Source organism: Choloepus didactylus, chromosome 8, assembly GCF_015220235.1.
Source record: "Choloepus didactylus isolate mChoDid1 chromosome 8, mChoDid1.pri, whole genome shotgun sequence".
Lineage (NCBI taxonomy): Eukaryota > Metazoa > Chordata > Mammalia > Pilosa > Megalonychidae > Choloepus > Choloepus didactylus.
The window spans coordinates 33,970,980-33,985,425 of NC_051314.1; the positions used below are offsets into that span (position 1 = coordinate 33,970,980).

At 40.7% G+C, this 14,446-nt stretch overlaps 1 protein-coding gene across 1 annotated transcript in view; it reads left to right on the forward strand.

The window, feature by feature from the left end:
• Positions 1-405: 405 nt before the first annotated feature.
• Positions 406-14,446, forward strand: part of USP44 (ubiquitin specific peptidase 44) — a 33,004-nt gene continuing 18,963 nt past the window's right edge. Inside the window, exon 1 of the mRNA XM_037845957.1 lies at positions 406-424. The gene's annotated coding sequence lies outside the window, so the exon portion shown is untranslated. The remainder of the gene's footprint in view (positions 425-14,446) is intronic.

Consider the following 14,446-nt stretch of genomic DNA (forward strand, 5'->3'; position numbering starts at 1 on the left):
GCCACTGCGGTAACCGCGCCGACTGACTCCGGGGCTCGTCGGGGACGCGGGGGTGGGGCCCGCCGTAGCGTCACGATGACGTAACCGCCGGACCGGGCCGCCGCCGCCGCCGCCGCCGAACCGAGGGGCGGGAGGGCCGGGGGAGAGCGCTAAGATGGCCGCTCGGGCTCGGGCTGGTGAGTGTGCGTGAGAGGCGCGTGCGGCTGCGGCGGTTGGCAGAGCGAGGCTTTCTGCCGGAGCGGATGTCCGACTGGAGCCCCCAGGGCGGGGAGGCACCTGGCGGCGTTTTCCCGCCGCGCAGGGGGTCCTGAGGGAGGGAGAGGGGGCGACGGACGGACGGAGCGGAGCGAGCCGAGCGAGCGGCGCGCGGAGGCGGCGGCGGCGGGTCCGGCGAATTTAGAATTGGCGCCTCTGGGAAGTTTCGGTGGGTCGTGCGATGCCCCAGACGGTGTCCTGGTGGTCACCTCACGAATGCCTGGGGATGCTGCGTCCTTTGTGGCCGGGGCACAGCGTAGTCATCCCGCTCTGACTGGGCTGGAGGGGGACGCTTCGAGGAAAGAAGGGGCGGAATACACCGGAGGGGATACGGAGGGAAGTGTTGTGCCCTGACCCTCAGCCCCGAGCGCTGAGAAAACCTGACCCGGGCTCTTGTTCTGGGCACTGTCGTGATAAAACCGCATCCTACCCCTGGCCCAGACTGCTCGAAGTGATGCTCGCAGTCCCTGGGATACTTTGGAAGGGTGGTTGTAGTGCCCCGTTAGGAGAAGTGTGCTTCTCCGAGTCTAGCCTGCCTTGCATCGATCGGGTCCCAGCGCTGCCAGCACCTGCTGCCACATGTAGACTTTTCCAGTTTTTAAATACCAGCTCGCTAAAATCATTCCCGCTGGCCTTCGGGGAAGAAATGCTGATAGGCTAAACTCAGTTTTTGGCATAAGAAACGTCGGCGTGAAAGGGTTAATTAAAAAAAAAAAAGACTGCTCAAGGTTAAGAGATGGTAGCCCACCGCCCTCCCTCACAAAAAAGAAAGTGAAACATAATTTCAACTGCAAGTGTGAACTGTTGTAAATTCTACTGGTAACTATTGCAATTTTAATTTTCGTCATAAAAAGTAATTTATCACTTCTTGGGAGATTCACTTCTTCCTCAACCACCCCCAATCCTTTTGAAATTACCGTGGAAATACGACCCTGAAGCCAGAAGCCCTGCCCTTGATTCTTATTATCTGTTAAGTAGCTACCTGGGGTGGGGGGGAGTAAAAGTAAGGATGATAACGTTTTGGGCTTGGAATTCCTTTTTGACTTGTCTTCAAAACCAGCATTTGGTGTAAACAAGGAAAAAGAACTGGCTGTTCACTGTGATCATATTCAGAAAGCTAAACATGAATTAAGCACATGTTTATAGAATATTACGTATTCTCAGTAAAATTCAATATTCATTAGTCTTGAAGGAGTTGAAAACTTTATATTCTTGGAACCCTAATCTCTGTATCCTTAATTTAGCATCTCAGTGGATTTGAAAGAGATTTTAAACATTTTGGCACATTCAGCTGCCCTCTCCCCACTCCAGTTTCTCTAATTTTTTGTATATTAGCTGTTAATACAGTGGATGTTGGATTTCTCAATCCAGTTTTTTTTATTGTAGAATATCAAAGTTGAAATTTAGAGATATTGAGAGTTTGAAGAAAGGTAACAGTTCAATGCATATAGTTAAGAAAATTGAAATGTTTTGGCTGTTTTGATTATGCATCAGTCTTGTTTTCCTCCAAATATTAATTTTTCAAGATTTTGTTTTAGTTTAATAAAAAAATTCTAAGCAATTGAGTCAAAGTACAGTATTGTAATATAATACATCTTTTGAAATATTTAACATAGAAAACCTGTAGAAGATTTGGGTTAAATATTTGGAATGCAGTGATAGAAATCATGTCTCTACCCAACTGTTTCTTCCCTTTCTTTCCCATAGATTGTTCTTTTTGTGCTACAAAAAATAAAAAATAGGGAATGAGTTGTCATATACTCTCTACCAAACTTTTCTTATGCACACTCTAATCTTATTGAGTGTTATAGCATTTTGTGGATACAGAAAAGGATTTTCTGTTATTTTTTTTTGAGGGCATTGCCTGACTATTTTGTGTAACCCTAGCACCTGGCTAACTGCTTAAGATAATGGCGAAAAACCATGTAAATGTTTGTTGAATTGGGTTGTTGAACAGTAGAGGTACAGAGAAATTTTGCATTCTTAAGAGCAGGAAAATATGGTGTTTTTAAGTTTCTCTTCTGCAGTGTTACACAGAACAGTCATGGTTGCCCGATTCTAATGGTGTTGCCTGGTCAAAGGAGATTAGAGAGGCTGGGGCATAAACTCAGGAGTCCAATCAAGATAGGAAATAAATTGTGTGCCCAAAACATTCTCTGGATTCAATAATGGGACTGTTTTGCCATTAGAACCAAGTCTAAATCGGTGACAAGTAACTAAAATATAAGAGTTTATAAATACAGGCTTTCTGGCAAAGATTAAGATTATTGTAAAAAATACAGTTGACATTCACAGAACTTTCAGACATCATAAAAACTTTATTATAAAGAATGTTTAATGAAATTTTACCTGTCATAGGAAAAAAATTATTTATGATCCAAAGATGTACTTGTTAGACCAAATCATGGTTGTATGCAAATGATAGAGTGGAGAGTCTAGGTATTTTACACACAAGCAAAGTATTTGTGACTCAATTTATTTAACGTGTAGTAGAATGTGCAGTATTTTGCTGAATGTTTCCCCCATTGTTATGAAATTAGCTGCAGTTGGTTGATGTGTAAGTATGGTGGTTTGACACTAACGATAAATACTTTGGACCAAAATTGCCCATGAATGAATTACTTGTTAGTAGGCATGAGTGATAAATTCAAATAACCTGGAGGCAGAACTTGCTTTCCTGGAGCTTTGTGTTATAAATAGTCAACTAGATTCAATCTCTGTGCTTCAGAAGAGCATGTTAGAGACATGAGGAAGATCCAGGAGAAAAAGGGTATCCTTTTATTGTTTAATGAGTTTCAAGCGAGATAAGGATAATTACAGATTTTAGATCTCTAGGGGAAGAAAGAATAACCAGGGCCTTTCTCTAAGGATAAAGGAAGAGAAATACATCATGATTGATGAGAGGTGCCAAAGCACATAATAGGCATAATAGCATACATAAGAGGGAGCAGGGAGAGTTTGAGGACCCATTGTATTCACTCATTCAATAATTAGTTCATTCAAAAATATTGCACCCCTTTCTATGTACCAGACAGTATGCTTGACCCTTGGCGTTTTCCAAACATCTCTTTAGAAGACAGGTTGCTTTGGTGGTTCCATGGAGGAAATGGAAAATTGAAACTGCTTCTAAAGAGTGGGTAGGATTTGCCGTAATTACTATGGCTAAAGGTATTTCATTCTTATCCAAATGGATATAACGATTGTGGTGGTTAAAATGGGGGTTGGGGTTTAGTAATTCCTAAGGCCTACATGTACTGAAATTCCCATTTCCTCCTACCTTTTATTATGAGAAATAAATCTTCCTACTTTTCCTATCTTTAGAGGATCTATTTAGATTATTTTGTACTGTTAAAGGAAAAATAAGTTTTGTTTCAAAAATTATCTTTGTTAAAATAAAATTCAACATATGCCTCCTCTTTACCCATTTCTGTTGGAGGTCTCAGGGAGGAGGATTTTCTTAAAGGAGATAAAGATGGTTACTGTGAGAAAGTTTATTTAAAAATTTATTCTACTTTATGTCCAATGGTACTAATGTTTTTCTTTAATCAAAGTATGTTTAAGTATTTATATAAAATGTGTATGCCCATTTCCTATGAAATAGTAGTTCCTATCCCAGTTATGAAAGTCGTTAGAATTAAATGTATTCAAAACGTGGTCATTTGTACATTTATATATAAAAATATATATTTTTACAAAAGATGTGGGGGAAGTCACTGGTCATAGATGAGAGTAGAAAAGTATATATTGTGCCACATTTTGAAGGCTATTGTATGCTATGTGAAGGAGTTTAGATTTATTTTGTGGTCTTTCAAGACTTTTAAGAAATTCTTTAACAATTGTAAAACTGCCTATTGTTATATATAAGACATACTAAGAATTATATAAAGTGTAAATATGACAATTATTTGACCTAAGTATGAGATACGAAAAGGGAAAGCTTCTTAATAGGGCATGATGATGTTATTTTAATGCCTGTTCGGATTTTAAAATAACAGATGACTAATTCTTTTTAGGAATGTATATAAGCCATTTCCCACAATTGCCTGAGCCTGTTGCCCTCCCACCCGCCTCAGCTTTCCCTATCCCCTTCCCCGCCAACTGCCACCCCACGCATCTCTGGAGAGGAGGAGGGGAGGGTCTGAGGGTAGGTTTTGTCTTTTTTTTTAACTGCTTAAAGAATTTTAGTTGTGAGTAAAAAAAGTTACAATGAAGAAGGGAAGTATAGTACATGTTCTCCAAAATTTGTCTCCATGTATGCAACTATATATTTCATATCATGATACATACAATGCAAAGAATTAAATTATAGGAGTGAAAATGAAAAGTCACTGCCTGTGTGGGATGAGAGGGAGGGGTGGTGAGTCCACTGCCAGCTGAAATCAGTGATGTTTGTTTTTCGTAATAACTTCCTGACTTTCATTAAAACATACTTTTTAAAGTGAAGAATCTGAAAATTGTACTATTAATTGCATTGATTGGAAGATACAGATTACTTTATTCATACTATTGGCCATTGGTATCTGACCTCTTGTGGGAACTTCCAAAGCTTAAACTATATTGTACCATCCCATGCTTTCCTTGTAAAGAGTAGTTGAGAAGATTATGTTGAAAAAATACAACTGAAATTTACAATGGAATGTTAATTTTTGATGAAAAGTTAGATCCCCTCATTTTTCAGTGATTCTTGTAGTCTGTAGTATTTACTTGGAGAACAAGTATTTATTTAACAGTTGATTGCATATTCACACCAAAATTTAAGGTAACCTAATTAGGGGAAATTGTATAAAACCTTTTTTGGGTCTCTGAATGCATATAACATGGGGCGTGGCACATAGTACGCTCTGGTTAAGTTACCAAGTAGAATAATAACACCACAGAGTATCAGGAAACTGTGCCTTGACTGATCATGCAGAAAAATGGCCACTTGTTTGAGGTGGGGAAAGGTTTTGGTCACTAGTGATCCATGAAGCATCTCAATCACTGATCATAGAAGAAAGTACCAAGACCCACCATATCTCTTGATATTTGAAATTTTAGCAGCCTGAAACAATATGGCTATCCATTGAGATCTTCATAAAACCCTTAGAAACTTTTAAATTTACCCTTCAAGCAGTAAAACGATGTTTGAGATGTAGCCTGTCCCTGTTCTTAAGGAGCTACACAACAGTTAGGTAGCAGAGAAAGGATGTGTGCACAAACATGAGGCTTCATATTTGTGAGTGACGTAACAGTGGAACAACCCCAGTCCTTTAAGAAGTTAGAGGAGAAGAGTTTTTTATGGGAATGCTTTATGGAGGAATTGGACCTTGAGAATGGTGAAGATGAGTTTGGGAAATTTACCTATGAGTGATTTTTTTTTACTGGAATGTACACATGACAGGTAGAGTGGTAAGAAGATGAGGCAAAGAAGGTAAGTTGGGATCTGATTGTGAAAACTGTTGAAAGCAAGACCAAGGAAAGTATAATACTTTTATTGCAGTATTTTTCAAACTGTTATGAATCAGGTTAATGAGTCATTTTTTAAAAAATGAAATAAAATAGGAAGTATCAATCAGAATACATTATTATAAGGATTGAACTTTTGCTCCAGGGTATGTGTGTGTATGTGTACACATTTACAGGGTTACAGTATAAAATTTCTTACTCAGAGCCTCAGAGTTCAAAAGTCACTGCTTTATTGGACCTTGTGGAACCACTGGAGTATTTTAAGTAAAAGAGTTGAAAGCTCAAAGCAAAACTTGGAGATTAATTTGTCAGGATAGTGTGGAAGAGAGTGAGAGTCTGGATGATGAAAGACCAGTTTGGAGGCAACTGCTCTGCTTCAGGAATGATGTAATCAAGTCCACAACGAGAGTGATAGTTCTGGAAAGGGAAAGGAATAGACTTAGGGCATGGTAACCCTATATACTTTGGTGACGAATTGAATGGGGGAGTGGATAAGATGGAAGTAAGGAGTCAAAAATCTTTCAAGATTTCTAGCCTAGCAACTAGAATGGTAATACAGTGTCTTTAATAAGAGAATGTTGGAAAAGAAACTTAATTCTGTGAAAGCAAGATGTATAGGTAAACCAAGTATGAGGTGTTCCTGAGACAGACTGGTTCGCAAGGTTAGGGCTAACAATTAAACCTTGGTAATCATATATCTAGACTTGATAATTGACCTCTGCTGGTAGGGGTTCACTATAAGAAGAAGGTTGAACATAGTTTAAAGAAGAGAAGCCCTTAAAATAGATCAGGAAGGTATTTCTACATGCTTAAAGCCAGGATTATACATTGCAAAAGGCTATAACTCAAGTAAATGAAAATTAATTTCAGAGTCTTCACTGGGTGCTAAGTATAAGGAATTTGTGCTGTTGAACTATATTTACCTGTCATCTTATTTGACATTGGGGTATGGTATAAACTGTTGATTAAAAATACTTTAATAAGATCTTATGTTTTTATTTGTCTTTTAGTCATTCAGCTTTCTATTTTATAATTGCTTTAATGTTATATTCTATGTAAAACAATTAGTTTTCAGTAAATCTTAAACTTTAAAGATTTGCTGAAGGGAATTTTAAAAATGCAAATGCTTAGATATGGCATGAATAGTTTGAATGGTTTTCTTTGATGAAATTTAAATTTTTATTGGCTTTAAGCACTGAAGAATGACCAGTAGAAGCTTTTAGCATATTTCTAAGTTCATCTGCCTTTAAAATAAAGATAACTTGGTTAAAAAAAGCTATTTCATACCTACTAATTTGAATTTCAAGTGTGAAACATTTTAAAAATATGCAAAAATAGTACAGATAATTTTAATTTTTATATATCTAATTCAAATCTTGTTAACTATTTGTATGGTGATATATAGGTACAGGTGATATTTTATCAGAATCTGCATAGGGAGTATAAAGTGTTTTTGTTATGGCATATCTCTTTAATATGAATACACTGCCAGAAATCATATATCCAATCTTCTGGAGCCACACAGAATTCATACATAGCTGCACAGCAGTGGATTAGCAAATGAAAAGTGCTCTGAATCCAGAAAAGGAAAATAGGAAGTTTCAAGAAAATATTCCCACTTTCTTTTCCTCTAAGAACCATCTCAGGGCTTTGCCTTCTTGGCCTCTAGGCAGTAGAGCAAACTGAACATCTCTGCTGGCTAGCAAGCAGCAGCCTGGCTCTCTCATCCTTTCTTTCGTGCCCTTCTCTCAGTCGGTCCACCCCCCTACCCCGTGTGTTTGCGCTTGCTTTATTCTCTGACCGTCATTGCCAGGACCAGTTTCTTTCATAAGTAGACAGGGTAAGTGGGCCCCCTGCCCTAAAATATTAATCTCATGATCTGTCACTCCACCATTCTGGTTTCACTTCTTTGGATTTTTAAAAGATTTTATCTTTGAGAGACCCCCTTTTAAAATGCAAATACCCCTGGGAGAGGTCAGACCTTGGTTCTCGGCTAACATCTTAATTATCAGTTAGCACCGTAGTGGGGCTTAGTACACATTTGGTTGGGAAGAATGGACCCCTGGATAAATGTCTGGGGAAAATGATAAACCAGAAGAAAACTAGCATTTATAATAATGATGATAATAATAATAATGGCAACTAAGATCTACTGAGGGTCTCATTAAGTGCCAGGAATTTTTCTAAGTGCTTTACAAGTATATAAATTTACAAAAACCCTTTGAGTTTGGTATTACTACTACTTATTTCACATAGAAGAAAACTGAGGTACAGGGAGTATAAATAATTTGGCCATGGTCACATAGTAAATACAGCGATTAAATTTCAGACATTTGGGTTCCAGAGTGTACTCTCTAACAATTTTGCTATAATACCTCTCCTCTGCTATAATCCCTCTCAGAGAGATGGCATCTGATCAACATTGACCCTTTTCACAGTCTTGCCTGGAATGGAGTCATGCTCTTCAATTATATGTGTCACACCCTGCTGTCATCAAAATAGATATATTTGGTAACAACTGCAATGGATTAGGCACATTCTTTGTAACCAAGGGAATATATTTGCAGAAAAGAGGTGAAAGGAGTGAAGAGTCTAGTGTATAATTTAGCATCTACATAGCACTATCTTTCTGGGCTATTTCTACTTTGAAGTTATACAAGTAACATGTTCATTTTTTTTAAAACTTCGGAAGTGTGGATAGATAGAAGATAATAGAAGAATTTGTAGTTCCACTACCCAGAGATAATCCCAGAATAAACAGAAGCATATTCTTTCCATGGTTTTTTCTATTGAGCCACCTTTTCTGAATGTTATGCAAGGTGCCAACTCATACCACCTCTTTAAAATTTATAATGAAAAAATCTTAAACTTTAAAGATTTGCTGAAGGGAACTTTAAAAATGAAAATGCTTAGTGTAAACAAATGTTATTTCCCTCTTCATTCATGTCTGCAGGGAAGCTGAATTAATAATTATTCTGTGATTTGTCACAAACATGTTTAAATTATCTCTATGATTTGGTCCATTTTAAATAAAAGTAGATAGGAGAGCCCTAGATTCTTCTCTTATTCTTAATCTTCAATATGAATCACTTTTTTTAACCATTGTTTATTAAGCACTAATTCTGTGTTGACTCCTTTCTTTGTTTCACCACTGCTACAGCTTTAATTTCCTTATAATCTCTGGATTAGTAGCATCTTTAATCACTAATCTCCTCTCCAGATCTGTTTGCCATTTAGATTCCTCTGTAACCTACAAATCTTATGTCATTTTCCTCTAGGGAATCTTCGTTGGCTTTTCACTGTCATTTGACTCTAGAAGCAGGCTTGGGATGTTTGGGCAGAGAATTCTCCCAGTCTCAGGTACCAGAGAGTAGGTCTAGAAGGGGGGCCGTGTGTGTGCAGGTTCCAGGTGGCCACATCCCCTTGGCCCTGTGTGTTCATATTAATGGAGGAGAGCCAGAGTAAGGGCCCCTAAGGTGTCAGGTCTGCACCCTGGTTGTCAGAGTCTAAAGGCAGACTGTGCTGCCATTGAGTTGAGAGTAAACTTTCGGAGTTGGTAAGGATGGAAGTGGGGAGACCATTTAGAAGACTTGTTTCAGTAGTCTGGGTAAGAATTGATGGTGGCTTGGACCAGAATGGTGGCAGTAGAGGTAATAAGAATTCAGATTCTAAATATATTCTGAAGGTAGAGCCAACAGTTTTTCCTGAAGGATTGATGTGGGGAGAGAGAAAGTCAGGATAACTCCAAGGTTCTTTGCCTGAGTACGTGGAAGTTTAGAATAATGGAGTATCTTAATCATCAGTGATGACTCAATTTTGGCATTAGCAGCTATTGTTGAGTCCTGGGAGCTCTAATAAAACATTATATTTGGCCAGATTTTGGACCTTAGGAAATTTTAAGGGAAGAGAAGTAAATTTAAAATGTGCGTTTGGAATGTGTACATGTGTGAGGGTTGGAACTCGTCAGTTTTGAGTCTATATTCAGGATGATTGATATCTAAAAGTTAAGGAATGGGGACTGAAAGATGGGGGATTTTTCAAAGAAAGGTCCAAAAGTAAATATCTTTGCAGTTTTCATAGTGCCCTGCTGTGGCATTCTACAAATACCACTGAAAATCATCGTCTTAAAATTGCCATAATATTTTAAAGCATTCGTTTTGCCATATACAGTGTTCTCAGTGTTCTGTAACTGTCCCGGCCCGCGGGACGTTCAACGGAAGCTCCGAGTCCTGTGAGGGAGGAATGGTATGGGACAAGAGACACGAGGAATGACAGCAAGACAAAGATTCCGATCAAGCTGCAAATCTTTATTGAGGAGGCAGAGCATATGTACTCTAGGAGAAGGGGAAGTGGCTAGCAAGGGCTCGTGGCGGTCTAGGATTGGTGGCTGCTGTTGTTAGAGCGGATGGCAGATGTAGGGTTAGCATTTTTGGCGCGAACTAGCACTTTTGGCACGAACTACTTCCATAAAGAAGGCTGAGGGTAACTTAAGCTATTGTTGTATCAGCCCTGGCGGCCATGTTGCACATCTCCGGCATAGCTGAAGGTGGACTTCATGCATGCTACCTAAATCGCCCTCTACATCTCCTCCCTTTGTTTTTCAAAAGGATGGAGGAAGAATGCTGATCGAGCATTCTTTTGGCATTAACCTGCTGGGGGAAGTAGAGGCCTCATTCCCCAAGTTGTTTGTGGCTTCTGTTTTTCTGGGGAGGGGAATTTGTGCAGAGCGAACCCCTATGCAAATGAGGCATACTTCTCAAGGAGCTCGAAAATGGCCTTTAATTGTTTTGACCCTCCTTTGCAGTGCTTTGCCTCGCACCCGGCGGTACCAATCATAGCATAAGCTAGAAGCATACTTTCGAGTTATATGCTGCTCCCGTAGGAGGGGGCTTTCTTACCCGAAAGGGTGGGTAGCAGGCAGATTTTCTGGATCCACACCTTGGTCAGCGAGGTGAAGCCGGTGATAATGCACTTGAATAGGCTTGCCTAGGGCAGAATCAACTTGGTCCTTTACTAGCTGTATTATTCTTCTTATGGCCCAAGGAGCAAAAGATATTATTAGGATTAGGGTTATCAAGGGGCCTAATATAGGGAGGAGGTAAGGGAGGACTCCATTGAATCCCCAGGAGGGGCCTCCTTGGGCTTCCCACTCACGTTTGCAGTTTGCAATTCCTTCTCTAAGTTTGGTCATGGAATCTTTAACTGTGCCAGAATGGTCAGCGTAAAAGCAACATTCCTCACCTAGTGCAGCACAAAGCCCTCCCTGCTTAAGGAAAAGCAGATCCAAACCTCTTCTGTTTTGGAGAACAACCTCCGATAGGGACGTAAGGGATTTTTCAAGATGGGTGATGGAGGTTTCAATGCGGGCTAAATCTTCATCTATAGCAGTTCTTAGGTGGGAGAAGCCTTGGTGTTGGAGGATGATAGAGGTGGTTCCGGTGCCTAGGCCAGCAATACCTAAAAGAGAGGCAATAGTGACAGCCGTGATAATTTCTCTTTTGTTTCTTAGCATGGTTGGAGATTGCTCGTCCCAGTGTTGATAAAGGTCTTTTTCTTCATGGAAGAGGACACGGGGTAGCACAGCCACCAAGAGGCACATTTCCTTAGTTTCAGTGAGGGCTTTTGCTGATACGCAAGGAGTAAGCCCCGTGGAAGAGCACAGCCATTTTGCCCCTGTAGGGGGAATATAGAATTTACCTTGCGATGGAAAGGACGACTGTGCACAGACCTTTTTTAAGGAGGGGGAAACGTTACCAATACAATGCCCAGAATGGATAACGGATTGCATGGTGAGGCCAATTTTTGTTGTATTCCAAGGACATTGGGGAGGATTGTCTTCGTCAGAAATATTAAATGAGGTATTAAGGGCTACAGCATCATAAAAAGGGGGATTAATAGAGAAACATAGCCAGCAACTGCGAGTAAGGTTAGGCTGGGAGGAGTTTAGAGAGAGAAAGGTGGCTTGGAGTATTGACCAAAGTGAGTTATAGATTGGCTCTATGAAAGAGCTTGAGGGTGACAATGTTGGGTTGGTAGTGGAGGAATAACTGGCAGTTTTGCGAGGAGGAGATGTTGGGGACGGGGGAGCTAGCAGTACATTTGGCCCTATGGCGGATGGTTTTTGCTGTACTGCTTTTTTTATTAGAATAAGAGATCCCGGGTGGGATCCTGCTAAATAGATTCGGAAGCCCCAAGTTCGACCCATGAGCCAAGAGGTATCAGTAGGGTCTAGTACGGTGAGCATAAGTTTTTTTGGACAGAGGTACCTATCGTACCAGTGGTTGCCTGGGTTCTGGCAAGTATATGGGACCTCTGTAAGATTTAGAAATTTGTCAGGGGCATAGGGTTTCCAGCTAGTGGCCAGTGTTTCACACCCCCAGTATGCACAGTAGTACTCATAGGGGGAATTGCAGTACGGTTTTCCAGGATTTGAGGATGGGCACATGTAATAATTCTGTATATTAAGGCTGCCAGGATAACCGACAGGTTTTGGATTAGGAGGGGGAAACAGATCAGTGGCATTAAAAACAAAAGAGGGGCGTCCTGCAGTGGTATTGCAAAGAATTATTTTGGAATCTTCCCATCACGCAAGGGTCCATTTCCAAGGCTGATGGGGGTTGGAATTGCGATTAGGATTGCCATGCGATATACTAGGTAGGAGAAGGCATAAAGCGGCAATTTTGAGTGGTAGTAGGCTTAACAAGGCCATACTAATAGGGGTTATAGGTTTTTTGTTCTGTTAAGGAAAGCAAGCTAGCAGAGTGATACACCCTACAACGCACAAGTACGTTGTAGCAAGCAGGATTTTCTCTAACGGGTTCCAATGTTCTGGGGCAACGGCTGCCAATCCAGCCGCAAACAGTAAGGCCAGAGAGCCAATTAGTAAGAGCCAATAGTTCATGTGGTCTCAGTGATGGGGCAAACCTGTAAGTTGGGCTTCTCTTAGTTGCCGGCTGCACATAGGCTGGGCGTGTTCTGGGCAGGCTACAGCAAAGTTGGCGACGTGCTGGAAGAGAAAAAAGGAGAGAAATTTTTTCTCAGGGAGGGGTTTGTTCCCTGGAAAGGTTATTGTTAAAGGGAAGGGGGGATTTGGGGGCTTGTTTTGACAGTGGAGGATTAACATGTCTAATTAGTTTTTCTGGAAGCCAGCGAGGACCCTCTTTTTCTTGGTCATATATGCAAGCAGAACCTCGTCCCCAGATGATAACGGGGTCAGGTCCATTCCATTTTGACGTTAAGGGGTCATGCCACATAACAGTGGCTTGTTGCATCTGTGTTTTGGGATGCCAATGTCTGTTGGCTGCAGATTGCCCTTTATCATCCAGAGTTAGGAAGTTAAGAACAAAAAGAGCATGATGTAAAAGGTCTCGGGGACGTTGTTTTGTGAGGTTGAGAGTGCTTTCGGCTAGGCGACACAAAGCATTTTTTAGGGTGCAATGTGTTCGTTCTACTATTCCCTGGCCCTGGGGGTTATATGGTATTCCCGTAATATGCTTAATTTGTAATTGCTGACAAAAGGTTTGAAAATTTTTGCCAGTATATCCAGGCCCATTGTCTGTTTTAATGAGTTTAGGCTGGCCTAAAATGGTGAAACAATGCAGCAAGTGAGAAATAACATGTTTTGAAGCTTCTCCTGTTTGCAAACTAGCTTGAATAAATCCACTATATGTGTCAACGCAAACATGAATATATTTGAGTTGCCCAAAGCTGGCAAAGTGGGTGACATCCATTTGCCAGATTTCATTTGGGATAAGCCCTTTTGGGTTAACTCCCAAATGAGGGACTGGCAGTTGGGTTACACAGTTTTTGCAGGCTTTAACAATATCCCTTACTTGTTCCCTTGTAATATTGAATTTTAGGCGGAGGGTGTTTGCATTTAGGTGGTGTTGGGCATGGGCTTGGGAAGCTAAGGTTAGAGAATTAGAAAGATTGGAACATATTAATTGGGTGGCAGCATCTGCTAGCGTATTGCCTTCCGCTAGAGGGCCTGGCAGGTTCTGATGGGCAGGGAGGTGTCCTATGAAGAAAGGGAGCTGTCGTTTGAGAATTAATTTTTGTAGCTTTGAGAATAAGGGGACTGCATTGGTGGACGGTTTGATAAATGGAGTTGTTTCTAATAACGGTATGGACTGAGCTATATATGCACTATCCGTGTATAAATTAAAAGGTTGGTTTTGAAGGTGGGAAAAAACCTGTAAGACTGCATAGAGCTCGACAAGTTGAGCTGAAGTATAGGGAGAGTGCACGGAAAATGCTTGACCCTGGATGACGTATGCTGCAGTCCCATTTGCTGAACCATCAGTAAAGACTAAGGTAGCAGAGTCTATGGGTTTTGCTTTAGTGATTTTTGGGAAGGTGAATTGATGGATTTTGGCGAACTGAATTAATGGATCGCTTGGGTAATGATTATCAGTATCGCCTAGGAGTGAAGAGTATGCGATAGCCCATTCGTCGTCGGTTTGAAAACGCCAATGGATTTGATCTTGGGTGTACGGGACGATAAGGGAATCAGGGTCTTTTCCAAACAATTGGCGACTAGTTTGTCGGCCTTTAGTTATGAGGGCAGCTATAAGAGAAATATACGGTGAGAGCACCTTTGTTGGAGTAGCTGGGAGATGAACCCAGAGTAGTGGGTGGCCTCGCCCGTTTGGTTGTTTTAAATTGGATTGCCAGAATACGCCTGTAGGCGTGTGGGTTGTAGCAAGAATTATAAAAATTAAGGGTTGGTGGTAATTTATTTGATAGC